Source organism: Cygnus atratus, chromosome 12, assembly GCF_013377495.2.
Source record: "Cygnus atratus isolate AKBS03 ecotype Queensland, Australia chromosome 12, CAtr_DNAZoo_HiC_assembly, whole genome shotgun sequence".
NCBI classification, from domain to species: Eukaryota; Metazoa; Chordata; class Aves; order Anseriformes; family Anatidae; genus Cygnus; species Cygnus atratus.
The window spans coordinates 10817792-10834623 of record NC_066373.1 but is presented as its reverse complement, the minus strand read 5'-3'; the positions used below and the strand labels follow the sequence as shown (position 1 = coordinate 10834623).

The window sequence follows — 16832 nt, the reverse complement described above, 5'->3', positions numbered from 1 at the left end:
ACAACCAGTATTTTAGGCAGGGCTTGGTGGGTTACTGTCCCTGCACAAACAACTAGAATGTGAGAGTCTGGGCTGGGAAATACTTAAACTGTTTGGAAAAACTTGTTTTGTGCAGCTTGAGAGTGTCCCTGGAGGCTGTGGCCCAATGCCATGACTCCTGGTAAAGGCTGGGCTGCAGTAACAATGAAGCTTTTATGGGGAAGCTGGAGTACAATCAGAAACTTTTCGGTCCCGAGGGATTATGGGGAGGGGAGTTCCTGGGTTCAAGATGTCTGGCACATTATGCACATTTCCACCAGGATTTGGGGGTGTTCTATGGCATGCAAGGTATGCAAATTGCTAAATGTGTTTTCAGTTTTGCTGTGTTGTGCTGTCTTTGTTGGGTGATCATTTTTTCACCAGTGTAGCCAGAAGACAGGATGGGTTCATAGCACAAGAGGAAAAGTGTAGTCATCTCACAAGCAGTATTGACCTATGAAAAGCCAACTATATTTCCAATTCTCCAGCAGGCTCCTAACTGGGTGGCTCCAGATTATTCACTGATTAAAATTCCTCTAGAAAGAAGTGTCCTTGAACTGAAAGGCATCTTTGATCGACCACTCCTTACCGAAGTGATCAGAAGTGTGTGTATGGAAACGTCTCATTCCTTGTTGCTATTACCGAACCTTAATGATTTGCATGCTCGATAGAGCAGATGTCAGCAAGAGGTCTAGCAACCTGCTGAACTGAAGTATCCACTCAGCATTATAGCGTCGGTTCAGATTTTCTTCAAAGGCATCACACTGCTGCTATTTAATTTGAGGGGATTTTTACAGGAAGGAAGGCGTTTCCTACTAGAAAGAGGCTTCCTTTACTCGTGGTGTTAACTGCTAGAAGAAACAAGGCAGGATCAGCCCAGCAAACAAAGGAGGATATAAGATAACACTGCCGTCTGTTCAGGTATCTGGTCTGGGAGTATTAAACCTGACCCAATGCCTGTTGAAATCAATGAAAAGATTCCTACAGACTGTGGAAGGGACCATCCAGAGGCTGAGGAGCAGCTAACCCAGCATTTCATGAGCAGTTTGTTCTTCATCAGCTTGTGGTATCCTGAGCCACACACGTGCCACACACACTGGGGCAGCTCTGGGCTGGCCAGAGCCTGAACTCTGTTTGTCTGGCTAAGGGAAATGGGCCTCACACGAACAGGGCCTGGGGATTGAGAGGCTGGAGGTAAATCTATTTTTTTTTTTAGATAACAAGAATGTAGTTACCAAGCCGAGACTGCCCAAAGATGCTCAGACATGATGGTTGTTATTGCTGTTGTATTTTATTTTCTGGACCCTCAAGGAAGTGATCCAGTGACAAGGGGGATGGCTTCCTGATGGGGTCCCCCTGCCAAGGACTCCTTTATCCCTCGTTTTGCATGTCTTCCCACTTTGCTTGCTGGGGTTTTACCTCAGGCCTGCCTTCAGTTTGGAAACACTGAATAGCCCTTAATGACAGCAGCACAAACAAAACCCTATAAAGGCAGGATTTGTGATTTACATGGGGTTAATTACCACAACAAGTATGTTTATTCACTTCTCCAATAAATCCTTAGGACAGGAACAAGTACTAGCTTGACCAGATTCATCCTGTGCATACATCTCTCTTGTAACCATTTTTGCAAATCTGTGTATGAAGGATAGAGAAAAAGACAAAATTTTATCTCCCATCACTTAGGCAGTAACTCATAGCTCATGAGCTGTGCGCTCCTCAGCCTGCTAACAGCATCAACATTTACTTCAGATCTGCTAGAGTAAAATAGACTACCATGAATTTGCTGTATTTTTTAAAAAAGTGAGTGGATCATAAATGAATATTAACTATAGCAGTGTGACCTATTGCTCTGACACCTACTTGCCACAGGAGAAATGTGAAGTCTCCGTTTGTCTCTTGTAAACTAATCAGATCTGATTGTTATATTCATGAGGTTAAAAACGCACAGTGGCAGGTGCTGGTCCTGTTCGGGCCCTGCGGTGTGAAGTTGTGCTTCTGCAAGGGTACTCCAAAGTCCATCACTTGCTCAGATATTATAGATGACAGCAAATTAAAAATTCATACCATCTAATAGAATAACTTGGTTTCATCAGTCTAATTTGCAGGGGAGGGAACTGATGTAGAGAAGTGACCAGCGACTTTGGGAGCTTCTATTTTTAGGTGATAGACCTAAAAAAAAGTGACGTTATGGGGACCAATACTATTAAACACTGTCCCCGATTCAATTGCATTCTGATACATGCAGGTTGCAAAAAGGTTTTCTTCAGCTGTTGATTCAGCTTAGCTTTAGCCATCTTGTAGGTTTCCAGTGGCCACGTATACATAGGGTTGGCTGCAGTGTCCCTGATTTGCTAGGAAGGCGTTTGCAGTGGCTCAGTGCTGTACCAGGCGGGCCCCCCCGCCATTCCTGAGGAATTTGTGTCAGATAGAACATATCGTACAATGCAGAAGATTTTGTCACCTTGATTTGAAGGAAGTTGTTTGTGTTAATGCTTAAAGGTAATGTGAGACAAGGCAAGCTCTTTACTTTAGAACATGCACCGTGCCATTGATGTACGCAGTACATTAAATATAACAAACAAAGGGTCCACTGTGGTATTTACACCCACCGCAAATACATTTGCAAAATAGGATTATTTGCAATCCAATAAAATAGTACTGCTTTTAAGGCAGAAACCCTGTGTGTTCAGTGAAGTGTGCTCCTCGACTTTTCTTACCATTTATCGACCCAACACATTCCTCCCCATTTTTTTAATGCCTTTCATTAATAGCTAAGAAAAACCTAGGGAAAACAAACACTCTTTTCCTGATTGTTTATTCACCAGTCTCTTAGGAACCATAATTACGTCTCCCAGGAATTGTGTGTTTTATCATACTGTATATCTTAAAGAGCCACTTTAGGTAAAATAACAAGGAGTGCCTTATGAAGGAAAATTGGATTCATTTTAAGACTTTTTTAACCCTCCAAAGAATGGCTCTTTGTTTACTTCTTTAGTGCATGTGGCAACTTGCCCAAGTAAATACTATGCTGCATAAATACCAGAGATTGGTATTTATGATATTACATAAACATACTCTGAATAATGACTCATTGTTGCAGTGAAGAAGAACACGAGCAATATACATTGCAGTCGATGCGTTATTTCTCGTCACAGTATTAAGTGGCACTAGAGTGCTGTAGTACAAAATGGCACTAAGACTGGAGAGGAAAAGTCCTATAGCATTGTTTAACAGGTCTGAGCGTACAAAACAAGAGAGAAAACAGCCAAAACAGGAACATGATGAGGATAAGAAGCACAACAGATCAGTCATCAATATGCAAGGGTAAGGAGTCAGTGGTTAGGTATATTTTGGGGTTGACTGGCAAAAGGTTTATTGCTCTTTAAATTGAAAACTCATCCAGTACATTTATATTGCTGTTACAACAGGGAGCTGAGCCCTCAGGTTCATAATCCTGGCCTGTGGTGATGCTCAGGTCCACTTACGGCAATGGTATTTCACTCATGGAGCCACACTTTCCAGTGGCTTTATTTCTCAGAATCTTAGTCCATCCAGCTACAGTTTTGTTAAACCTTTACCTGCGCTTCAGAAAAAATGTGCATTTGCAAGGATTTGCTTGAACAGAAAATGTCACAGTGCCACACTTTGTCTTACTGCCAAATGATGGCTCCCCTGCTACTTGGGTTTCAGATCTCAGAAATCAAAATCCCAAAGGGAAGATGCATATGCCAAAATGTCTCTTTTAAAGCCAGCAGGGTATTAACAAGTTATTTATTTTTCAAATGCATGGTTGTAGTCTGTCTAGTCCAAACAGCAAAAACAAGATATACTCAAATTCTCAAAGGGCCACTGGCCCTTTAAAAAGAATGATGGAAATTATCACCTATAATAATTCACTGGCCTAAAAGATGATTTTTTGAAATTCTACTCTTTCCCAGAAGCAGCCACAGACCTTCAGGAACAGCAGAGATATCCTGAATGCAGAGCTTGTCTACAAAGTGGGTGGCTGATCCCCCTAAAATACAGAGGTCTGAGGGTGTCCTGTTATGGGAGCACCCTACTTCATGCCTGTAGGCTTGCACGTTATGGCAGAGAGGAGGCTTCTTGTGTTTGCTGGGATTTATTGTCAACAGAAGATATTTTCTCCCTGGGTGTGAATAAAAGAGTGAATAAAGGAGTACTTCTATTTTCCTACTGAAGCGAACATCCCTCCCACTTGCTTACCTTAGAAAATAGCACTGGATGTGCCCTGCATGTTTTTTGCCAGCCACTTTGCCAGCCTCTGCAAAGTTTCTGTGTTTATGTAAACCTCTGCACTACTGCATGGTCAGAAACTGTCTGTTGTGGTTATTAAACTCTACCTTATTCGTCTAATTTTAACTAGTTCCTGATTTTACTTCTTTAGTCAAAACCCACCATCTTTAAGCAGAGCTGTGTTTTGATGTACTCCTGGGTGGGTGCCACATGTTATTCTATCTCATGTGCAAGCCCTTACTGAATAAATGGAGCATTCATTGACCTTTCCTCCCTTGTGCTTTACATATTTTGTACAGGCTAGGAGGGAACACAGGTGACAGAACAGAAGGTTGCTGGTCCACAAAGAGCACTGGTTAAAGGATGTGTCCTGAGCCAGGACCTGAACACATGGCATTAGTTTTCTGACGTTCTGCTAGCAAGCCTGGGAATGACAGAGATGCTCTCTGTGCCATTCTGGATGACAGAAGATTTATGCCTGAGTCACTTGTAGACAGCTGCTCAAAAGGCTGCAGGTCCTAGCAGAAAGCTACAGCTTCTAGGTACGTCCCTATTTTCCTAGAAAAAATGCCACAGTAGTGTATGTTGGCAAAGTTGAGAGGACAAGAACTGTAGGCAAGCATCAAATTCAGTCACAATTCTATTTTTTATTATTATTAAATCATTGACACTGTCAAAGCCTTCAGTTTTTATTCCTCCTATAATGCAGAGGTTTGGGGGTGCCCTATAATGGGAGCACCCTGTAGTGTGCTCCAGTGAGCTTGGTGCTCTTCAAACACATGGGATATCATGCTGAGACATCACTCCTTCATTTGGATTTTGAAGCCATGCCTCGCCATCAGTTATGTCTCAAGGCAATTAGTGAAACCTGTGCCAGGCAGGCTTTACCCAATGTCTTCCCTCACATTGTTTGGGGTCTGCTCTTCTCTCTTCCTGGGAGCCTGGGAGATGAGATGACAAGCTAAGGTCAGCACCAAAGCCAGATAACACGCAAGCCCCACAGAAGTCAGTGGGAAAGCTTGGGTGGACAGCTGTGGTTTTGACTCAGGCCCAGAGATACTAGAAAATAACAAAGGGGACAGAAGGAAATAGCTTGGTCAGCTTTGGGGGTTATTCCTCATGTCTTTTAAAAGGAATAAATACATGGTTTTTGTTATGGATTTCTGTGAGAATAAGTTTGTGCTTCCAGTCAGCCATGTCTCAGTAATGTGCTTGTGTGATGATGGCACAGCAATTCTGAGCTTACAGGCTTAAACATCCTTTTTCAGTATAGTTCATTGCAAGGAAATGTGAGTAACCTATCTCCTCTCTAAAATGCTTGTCTGCTCTCATACATTCATACACTTTGCATAAGCCTGAGGATCACACTGACAAAGAATCACAGCACCGCTTACATAGTTAATTTGGTTATTTATTCATGTAAATGTATGTGGATTGAGACATTTTCCTGTGATCTAAAGCGACTGCCAAACCTCTGTTTTGTTAGTTTGTAACTCATATTTTGTCTTGTCTCATTCTTTTGTTTCATACAAAAGGATGCAGACATAATTTCACTAACAATTGCTTTGAAAACGCAGCCGTCTGTAGCACCTCCCAAAGAAGAAAAGACAAGAGACCGCATGTCATTACTTTAGTTCTGCATAAGTAAACTGCATGCCCATATCAGCGCTCATTGTTCCCATAGAATTGCACAAGAACAACACAATTCTAGGCAAAAATGCAATGCACATATGTAAGCCTAGTCCACATGCAGCGCTTACAAGACAAGTTAGGGTTTATGCTTTTCAGAGGTTCAACTATCTAAATAAAGCAATTAGGTTTTAGTTCATTTCCCTAACTGTATTGCTGCACAAGGGGATATCCACATGATTGCAGAAGGCAGATAAAGATAGGACAAACTCAGCATATAACTTTTGTTGTAATGGCTTAGAAAGGGGTCTGACAACTTGAAGATGATATTGCAGCCATCCAGTGGTACAGCTTCCTTCTGCCACATATGCAGACATTGCCAATCCTATCTCACAATTTCATCCATTACTGTTTGTATAATGCATTCTGCACACAGCTTTTTATGATTTTTTTTCAAATATCTTTTCTATTATTTTGTTGATCAGAAAGCAAAAGGATAAATAAATCTGCAAACCAGACATGAACAAGTGTTATTTTAACTTGTCTGACAAACAAGGAGTTGACATTTAGTTACCAAAGCAAGAGGCCCATCTCTCTCCTTGGCCAGCTCAATGTCAGAATTTTTGGGGTCCCTACCCAATATACCTTCTGTGCAGAAGACGATATGTCTTCCCTGCATCTTAGCTCTCCTGAGGATTAAGAATGGTTCAGAATAAAGTTTCTATATTCCATAGTTAATATTTGAGAAGCGTTTTAAGATTCTCAAATTAAGGCAATATATGGGCCACATCTACAAATGCATTATTAGACAAGACACACGTAGCTATAGGTGTATATAGACAGAAAAAAATGCAAATTGACTTAATTGAACTTTGTACAGTTCTGAACAATGCTAAACCTCATTAAAATTCAAAATCACAATTTAATTCTGTAGTTCAGTAAATCACCAGCACTAGAGTATCCCCAGAAGAGCTGAGAATTACCCCAAAGGAAGCGTTGGTAAGGGAGATAGCACTGAGACTGGAAAGCATGCACATATGACAACAAGCCCAAATGTTCTCCTTACCCAAACACACAGGAACTACGTCCTTCTTGCCTCCTGCCTCAAGAGGCAGAGGACAGGAGTGTCACCTTCCTGCCACCCACTGCCTGAGAGCAAGGGGGGCCAGGTAGCACCAGCAAACATTCAGGTTTTGTACAGGCTTCATCTGGTTGTCACCTGTCCTATTCCAGCTGGGACAGGAGCCACTGAACCACAGTTCTGTGCTCCTCACAACCCTGTTCTAGCTGGTCCTCTCTGCCCAGCAGTGCAGGGTGCCCCATCCATCTCATTCCCCACAGTTTGATGAATACATTTAGCATCTCTGTGGTCTCTTTTCTCTTTGACACATCAGTTTCAGATGTGACTTCTTTTTATTTCAGCCAGATATCTACTTGGATATAGGGCTCAAAGTGTCTTTGAGTGACTGCATGGAAGAAAATCTGCAAGAGAAGCTGCCCGGGAAAGGGCAGACTCATGACCATCTTGTCTGTGGTATGTAAATATATAACTTTTCCTGACATTGCTTCTAACTGCTGGGTTGTGGTAGGATTGTGCTTTTGAATTTCTAAACAGAAATAAGCTGAAAAATATTGCTTTTTCACCTGATGCTCTGCACCTGATACAGATGTCTGTGAAATGACTTAAGTGTGTATTAATGTAAGACCAGATAAAGGTATGTGATTATATACCTTCACTCTCCACAGAAGCTTCTGCTGCTCTGCACCATTCAGGACTTGGCCAGTCTCTATGTTGCAGTTCACCCGTCCAACTTAAGTCTTTGATAAGCAATTTAGTAGAGAGTATCTGAAGAAAAGCTTAGTACACCTGGAAAAGGTGCTCAATAGCTCCATGAGAGATTTTGTGTCAGAAATGCCTGAGAGCAGTCACAGCTGGATAATAAAGTACAGAAGTGGCTTGGATTCCCCTGTAGTAAAGTACAGTTGCTACTGGTAAAAATAGCAGAACCTACAGCCTTTCAACAGCTGTACTCAGTAGTTAGATGCCATATCATGCAATATCACAAGTATCAGTGGATCTAGAGGTAACGTATTTAGCATACTTACACGCTACCCAGAGCATTTTCTGTAAAATCTATATTATAGAAGTGTGTCTTAGGAAAAAAAAAAAAAAAGATCCCAATGATCCTGTCAGATACCTCTGAGTGAATCACTGATTGTTTCTGCTCACTGATTTTTTTGTTCTCTGCAAATACACTAAATTCAACCTGTGAAGAAAACATGCAGTGTTTTTTCATTCATTTGCATCAGTGTGCTAATTCAGATTCTGCAATCGGATTTTATCAGACAGGATGATTTATTGCATTGCTGCATGAGGGCAAGTGGAATTCAGGTCCATCTCTCATCCCTCTGCTTGAATCTCCATGTAGTAAAATATTTGTTTGTTTTTAAAAAAAAGGTTGGCTTTTGTCAAGCTTGCAGTTCTGTCTTGAAACTGTGTCTATTGACTGAGTTCTATTTATCAACCACTTTATTCTTGTAACTTTAACTATCTTTTTATAAGAAAACTGAGATCAGCCTCATTGATTATATTATATGAGTCAGAGACATGTAAGAGACTAGAAGTGTGATAGCTGTTCTCCTACAACCACAAGCATCCAGCTGGTATTATTTATGTACCATCGACAATGGGGCATGCTCAGACTTGAAGGACTAGTGCTGACCTTCCCTTGCTAATCATTTATACACTCCTTGTTTTGAGTGCTCCACCTTAAGGTTTCTCATGACTCACTTTCTCTCTGGAGTGAACAAATAAATCCTGAAGGACTCTGTACGCTTCCAAGTGTGTAACCTGTCCCCTCGTACTGGCCTTGTTCTCAGCAACAGAAGCTCTCCAAGCAGTAGTGCTGTTTATTAAGGTGTGACTTCAGAGCCATAGGCCTTTAAGAACTGAGAGGATGGTGGTGTTCAGATTGATTTAGGCTTCTCCTAAGTGAATGCCAATCCAACGCTCCCAGTCATGGGTGCTCTGAGGGAGGGATAAGCTCCTCTGCAGTCTCTGGAGACAGGGAAGTTGGACATTTGTAGTTCCCCTGCCAAAAAAGGAACCTCAGATGTTCTAACAGATACTTTGACAAGATTCAAAGGCTTATTGAAGCAAAATCAAACCTGATTCTATCTCATGGAGATGTATATATATAATATATATATTATTGCATATAGATACATATTCATTATATATCTACATTTATGTGTGGGGCTTTGAGCAACCTGGTCTGGTGGGAGGTGTCCCTGCCCATGGCAGGGGGGTTGGACAAGATGAGCTTTAAAAGTCCCTTCCAACCCAAACTATTCTAAGTTGACTCAGTGCTGGGCACTTTCAGACATTTGTTAATTGAAGGGAATGGTAAATTGAGGAGACCTATTTCTGTTCTGTTGCTCAGAACAAAAGACCTCATACTGGACATCAAATGCTGAGGGTGCTGCTGGTAATCCTTATCCCTCTGTATCGACTGGTCCACCTGCTAGGTGGGGGTGCTAGTACTGACATCCCCACTTACCTTGCACAGCTTTGGGGAGAAATAAGCACTAAACGGTTGCAAATGCTTTGAATCTTCAAAGAGTGCAGAAGGATGAATATTATGAATGGTATGGCTATATTATGGAATATTGGAATAATGGAAAAAAATGTCAATATTGTCATTAATTAGCCATCCATAAGCAGGGAGTTGAGCTGAGAGGAGAGGACAATAGGCACAAGAAGCTGCAAGGAAATTCTGTCCTGCCTTTTTCCCTTCCTCACAGACCTCTTCCCCAGGAGGAGTTGCAGGGAAGTGGGGCGGGTGGGTTGTAAAGATGTCCTGACTGGAAGCTCTGCAGAGAGCTTTGGAGGGAGCTGGGCTCAGGGTTGGCTTGGTCAGAGATGGATGGGAGGGAGGAACGTGTTTTGGCTTATGTTACAAATTGTTGCACTTGAGCTTAGGTGCAGGGGCTTGGGATAGGCTAGTGAGAGTAGCGGGACATGCCAAAATGTCATCATAAAGGAGGGAGGTCTGATCTGCCATGCTAAGAGCATTGGTGGCCTCATGGTCCCTAGTCGAGACACATCTGATGGGACAGAGCTTTACCACAGCAGTCACAGGGGAGCAATGTTAGGCGCTACGGGTTGGTCCAGCATGAGGGAGTAACTTAAACTGCAGGGGTGTGATGCAGAGAAGGATGTGGTTCTTTTAATTCCTTCCCCTTGTCCCATTGTTTCCTTCCCAGGCGCACACAAAATCTTCCTCTGCCCCTCCCTCCCAGCTCAGCTTTTCTCCTCTCTTTGGCTGTCCCTTTGTCCTTTTCCCTCTTGTAGAGCCAAGCTCACCAGTATATACCCACACCCAGTGCAGTAGGGACTTCCCCATATTGAGTTAAACTGGCCTTCTCTTAGCTCTTCCTCACTATCTGGGACCCATATGTCAAGCAAAACAATTGTAAATGAGGTTAGTTCATTACTTTGGCACGGGGTGGCAGAAAGCATGGGCAGGAGTGGGTTCTTCAGAAAAGGTGGTATTTCACTGCTGTGCCCATTAGCTGTGCTGGAGGACTCATTTCCATGGCCTCACAGAGCCCGGTCACACCACAAAGCTGTTCGTGGGAGCCCAGGTTATGACTCCTCCATCACAGCAGACAGAATGAGGCTGGGAAGGTCTGGGACTGTGGGCATGCAGGCAGATCTCCTGTGCCCGGGACATAAAGGACATGACCTGTCCTGCCATTAGCTTGTAGAGCCAAATTCTCCCTGGCTCCAGAGGATTCTTTATGTGTGTGTGAAGAACCTCACAAGGTCAGTGCTAGATCACATCCCCAAACTACGAATTCATATATTCATGCCAAAGCAAGGCTGGTGCAACAGGACAGAATGGAATAATAAAAGCTGGGAGCCACAGCGTGCTGCAATGTCAAGGGAGAAAATACCTCAGCGTCCCATGGGAAAGCCCTGGTGAACTCTGCTGTCAGATTCATCAGGGTGTTTCCTCTTTACCACAAGCATGGTCTTAAAGCTTTTCTTTGCATGCTGAAGATGCCACTTCTGACACTGAGAGGTGCAGCGCAGTAGAGCTACATCTTTTAATGGAAGTTCCCAGGCTACAGGCCAGTACTCTGCAAACAGATCAATTTATGGTCCTTCAGGTACAAACAAACATGATTTGTGATCTAGAGGAGGATGTGGTTCTTTCTCCTCCTTCTCCCTGTCCCCCTCTGAGCCGTCCAAAGCACACAAGAACATGGCCCAGCAGTGTAATCTTCCCAGGGCTGGTAAACAATATTCCTATTCTATATTGCTTGAGTATCTTTACCAAAAACTAGTAAAAGCCCAGCAAGCACAGACTATTAATCATCCCATAAAATACTAGTCTAGCTTCACTGGTGTAACTCAAAAAGTCCAGCGACTGTAAGGCTTATCTCAAAACTCTCCTGCTGAACCTGCGCTCCTTTGTCACTGACTCCAGTTTAGAACTTTGTTAACATCAAATAGTTTGTAAATTGTGCAAAATTCCTCTCTCAAAATTTGAAATATTTTTTTTCCTTGCTGGTCTTGTGCCAAGATCACTACCTTGTGACAGACTTCACACTGGAAAAGGACCTGATTCTAAGTCCACGTACTGTGCTGAAAAAATACATCTCTCCAGACAGGTGCAGACAGCCCTGAACTTGCTTTGCCCATGCTCTGCGATGTTTGGATGGGTGCCGGCTGCACAGCCGTGTTACGCAGTGCCTGAGCCTTGCCATGTGTGCTCAGTCAGACCAGGCAACTGCAGAACCACATTTTTCAGAAACCTCCTTGGGTTTGACAGTGAAGAGCATGACTGCTCTGTGGTCTTGTGGTGCATGTGACAATATGGCCATGTTCACATGTACAAAGCCAGCTGCCATCTGTGTTTAAAAATTAAAATAAAAAATTAAAATAAAATAAAAAAAAATAAAGGCACGTTATGTCCAGCAACAGCCCCAAGGTGTGCTGGAACAGGTGTTCCAAATGCAGTGATTATAATGAAGCAGCAATTTATAGCTCTGTACTTCTGACTGTTTTCTGTCAGCCAGCTCAGAGAGAAGTATTTACGGCATTCTCGTTGGTCCCATAGTTCACGGCATTATTTCTCTGGGACTGTAAACAGCAGAGCCCTTGTCATGTGAGTGTGGGCACTGTCTGACTTTTTCCCCTCTAATAATAACGCCTATATGTATTAGTGAGGGGGGAGCGGGAGATGCAGAAACTGCTCTGTATGCAATATTATTTATGAAGTCTTGTGCTCAGCTATTTCTCTACCCACCTGATAATATACTGTATGGTTTTGTTCACCTCCTCCATCCAAGGATCTTAAAAATGCCTTGTAGACCAAACTTGTGCGGACCAGTAATATTTTTATTAGGCCAACTGATTGTTTATTTGGAGGGTGAGAGGACTGTCCCTCCAGGAGGTCCTTTTCCATTCTAAAAAATGATCTTCAACAGGATCAGCAGTCCTCAGTGGTAAATACAGGCCAAGAAGTGCCATGAGTCTGGGTAACCAGTGCGATGTCCTCTTGTTCTCCCAGGTCAGCGGGGAGGCAGCCAGTGCCGCATCGCTGCTGCGGTGAGGCAGACTGCAGCACTGAGAGCTGGACTGGCTTTCTCAAGGCTATGCACCAGTTTTGTGGGATCAAGGCAGCCCTGGTCCAGGACACCCAGACTTTACCAAAAGCCTGTAAAAACACATTTTCTCCTGTTGTGGCCAGTATCGTCTCAGCAATATTTTCGATTGCTCTCATATAAAAGATATTTTTTTTTTTTCCTCTGGGCTGTTAATGTTGGCACATAGATGTTTTCTATCAACCTTCTCCAGAAAATTTAAGTTACTCTGAAGAGGGAATTAAGTAAGGAAGATTTACTACAGTTTATAAAAGCCAGCACTTGCAATACACATCCCCAAAGGAATGCTTTGTGATCCAAAGTATCATTTCATATCATTCCATTGGCAATAATTCCTTAGTCAAAGCCTTTCCATGTTTCTTCCCGGGATATTAACATGGATTTATTCATCAGTTAAAACATCTAGCAAGATAAAACTTGTTTCTAAAAGTGGGCTGACTGGAAGTAACATCAAGTAATTTATTTTCTATTTTTAGTGGTATTTTTGAAGCATTGATTATCATGCAGACTATTGGTTTTGCCTCCCTTCCAATAACAAGGGCTAAATTTGGAAGTGTTTCACACTGACCTTAGTAGAGCAAAACCAGGATGGTTTATTCCTCATGTAGGATTTCTTCTAAGTTCATTGTTATTGCCAGGTAACTTCAACTGTTTGTCCTGCTGTCTCCCTGGCTGTGTGTTGTTAACCTAAAGGTGATTAGAGATAGTTGCGAGGTGGCTCAGACTTTACCATCTAAACCTGAGTTATTGAAGGTAAATAACACTTGCTCTGATTCTCTCAACAGGAGTGCTGCTTGCCTTTACGATGGTTGGCTGTGTCCTTGAACCACAAACCAAACCATTTCCAGAGGCTGGCATTCTTCTCTGAGATCTCCAGACAGAGCTGTGGCTGTGATGACCAGGGCTGTTGCTTGGCGGTGCCAAGACAAAGGAAAGCTACCAGTTGTTGTCGTGCTGTACAGATGCAGCAGGAGTCAGCCATGAACACAGGTGAGACCTGGCCTGTGTTCAGGAGCCCAGCAAGAAACGTGCCTGAGCCTTGTGCAGGTGTGTGCCTTGGAGACAGCCACACATCAGCCACCTGAGGTCCCCTTCCTGGCATGGCATGGGGTGCCCTCTAAATTCAGGAGGCTCTAACAAGTTCCAGGCAGGATGAGGATTTAGAGTGGCAGGTGCATTTTAGAAACATAGGGTTCAAATTACCGGTTTTTCCAAGCTCACTGCCTACTACAGACTGCCCTAATAGGTAAAGTCTCCTCTGTCACTGCCCTCTGTAAGGACACAGAGCGTTGACCTGGCAGCAGCAAGCCTGGGTCACGCAAGGATCTGCCACTGTCACAGTGTCCCGAGCTCTCCCAGGCAGAGGAGCAGGGCTCCTCTGCCCAAGCATGCACTGAGGTCATGGAGCAAGGTGAGCCCAAATGCCATGCCAAGGGACATTTCTATTTCTAAGCGACTTGCTGTGGCAGGAGCTGTGTTACTTGCAAAGGAAGCTTTTTCGGATTTTTACGGATTTTTTTCCCTTTCTTTCTAGTTTAGTTAAAATAAAGTAGTTGTGGATATTAGTGCACGGCTGGCTTCTGCAAAGAAAAAAATACACAACATTTACTGCAAGCAGGAGGCTGCTGCTCAGCTCTGCTACCTGGCACAGCCAGGGCTGACTTACTGCAGACCGGCACATCCCCATCCTCAGTCCTCAGCCTCGCAGTGGTGGAGCTGGCTAGGATGCTCTGCGCCAACCCCAACTCCTCCAGCCACTGCCCTCGCAGGCCCTGCGTTGTCCTGGTATCTCGGGGAGGTGGTCCTGCAGCTCCCGGCGAGCGTCCCCGCTGAGGCAGGCATCACCTCGCCACCCGCCTTGGCCGCTGGGCGATTCCTGGCAGAGGTGACTCACAGGCAGGGAACCCTGCGAGGGCCCTGGCACATGCCTGCACTGAAACACTGCCTACAGCCTCCTGCCTCTGCCCAGCTCGCCCTTCCTGCCGCCTTTCCCCCGGGGTCCTAACTCCCGACTTTGTTGCTCTATAAACATAATAACAATAATTATTCTCTCATTGGACACATAGCCATCTTCTTTGTTTGCAGGCTTAGATAAATATCATTCAAATCATGGAGTCTGATTCATGAGTCAGGATGATGGCAGCCCTCCAAAACCTCCTTGCCCATGGAGAGTGTGTTTGTGTGAGAGAGAGAGAGAGAGTTTCACTGTATGAAGAGTAAGAAACTGGAAGCCAAGTGAATTAAATACAAAGCAGATAATTATGTGTAATTCATTTACTGACTAATGATTGCACCTGGTACAGAGGTTTATGAATTCATTTCACTCTGCATATGTTCTCAAAAACAATCTCTCTGCTACAAGATAAAAACTAGGCTGACAATTTTTAATAGAACAGTGTTTACATTAGTGTTAATGTAAGGTTCTGTCTTTCTGGTTTATTCTTCATTTTTTCGCATGATGTTTCACTTTTCCTGGGTTCACCTGGTGTCTCTTTGACAGTGACAACTGATCCGTGGTGGTAGAGGCTGGGTGTCACTGCAGAATGAAGCCTTCACTCTGCTCCTGAAAGCTGTGCAGTGCAATTACACACACTGCTTATCTCCCATCTGCTGCAGCCAAACCTTGCCACCAAGGCTGTGCCTTCGGCAGGGGAGTGGCAGGTCACGGCCCCCCCTTCCCTCTCTACTGGGATTGCCAACAACTTGCCGCTCTTTTTATGGTGTCACCCAGTTGTCACTGCACCCTGATGCCATCAGCTCCTTCCAGCTGAATGCCAGCAGACAGTGCCAACTTTCACCTGCTAACACCTGGGTTGATTACAGGTTGAAGACCAAAAGACAAAGCCTTTAACAGGGTGAAAAAGCTTGTGCTAATTCAGCGAAGCACAGCGGTGATGTCTCAGTGTTGATGTCACCCTGAAGACTGCAGCCTGTGTGACACGACACCACTCGTGCCGTGAGCAGGTCAAGTGTGGAGATCTGAGCCATGCTGGGCAAAGCCATGGGTCCGAGGCCTCGCTGGGTGCTTGCGGCAACTACCCAAGGTGATGCTGTTGCCATGTGGTGGAAACAAAAGAGCTTTTCCAGTTGTGTTCCCAGTGCAATCCTTGGGGGCACAGTAGAGCCCCTCTCCCCGCCCCTCAGTGTGCCACAGGCAGCTCACCTTGGTAATTCCCCCCACCATGCAAACAAATCTATACACTCAATTAATTGCTCAGGTTCCCTGTGATAGCTGTTGCTCAAACCAACAGGCATTTGGCTGTTTCCTGCCAAGCGTATCAGGATCATCATATACCTGGGATCTATTTATTAATCAGCTCAAGCACAAGGTGCACGAGAGCTAAATGTATGTTTGTGCAAGTGGGGGAGGGCTACATCTGCAGACATGGCTGAATGCAGATTTCTGTGGGATGCCCCTTAAGACTGCCTTTGGAAAGGAACAAGCTTGGAATGACAAAAGGGAAGGGGGAAGTTATTTGGCAGTTTGATTACAGACTGTTTAATAAATCATGAACTACTCATACTGAAAGAATATGCTGATTTCACTTATATGCACTTTCTAGTGTTATTTGCCATTGAGGTTTTACCAAAGTGCAGTGAAGCTGAGCTCGTGGCTGCCAATAAAATAGCTGTAGTGTCTGATGTAACTCCCACTGCTGCAAGAACACACTTGGAGGTGTCTCCTTGGAGCTGTCACCAACATCAGAGTGTGGTGACAGGAGAGAGTCACTGCCTCTTGCTGTCAGAGCGTCACTGAGCTCACTGCACACCCAGCAACTCCTCTGGCTGGTGCAGAGGCTGCACGCCCCATCCCCAGAAGGGAGCTGGCCCTACAACTTGCAGCCTGCTTGGAAAAGTGGTGGAGGTGCTGCTTTCTCCATCCGTGGCAGCCGCAGGTAATGAAAACATCAGCAATTAAAAAAAAAGAAAAAAAGTAACTGTATGCTCTGATATTTTTCATTGGAGTGATCTGTCATTAGAAAAGCCAAAACCAGCTCATCTTGTTCACGAGTATTCCCATTGACTAAAACAACATTCAGCGTGTGCTTTAATTTTGAACATATGCAATCCTTTACCGATGAAGATCTGACAAGCCAGAACAGATTGCAGTCTGTGAGATACTTGCAATATGATAGTATTTTACCTGTAGGTGGATCCTCATTTTAGATAGCAAGATGAAGAGCCAATGAGCCTGATTCACTGCTGCGTTACTCCAGTTTTGCACTGGAATAACACCACTGAATCATCAGCAA

At 44.0% G+C, this 16832-nt stretch overlaps 1 long non-coding RNA gene across 1 annotated transcript in view; it reads left to right on the top strand.

Moving 5' to 3' along the window:
• Window positions 1-16489, top strand: part of LOC118246390 (uncharacterized) — a 76170-nt gene extending 59681 nt beyond the window's left edge. Inside the window, exons 2-5 of the long non-coding RNA XR_004778151.2 lie at window positions 4575-4817; window positions 7327-7438; window positions 13365-13569; window positions 15080-16489. This is a non-coding gene — a long non-coding RNA (uncharacterized LOC118246390). The remainder of the gene's footprint in view (window positions 1-4574; window positions 4818-7326; window positions 7439-13364; window positions 13570-15079) is intronic.
• The last annotated feature ends 343 nt before the right edge of the window (window positions 16490-16832 follow it).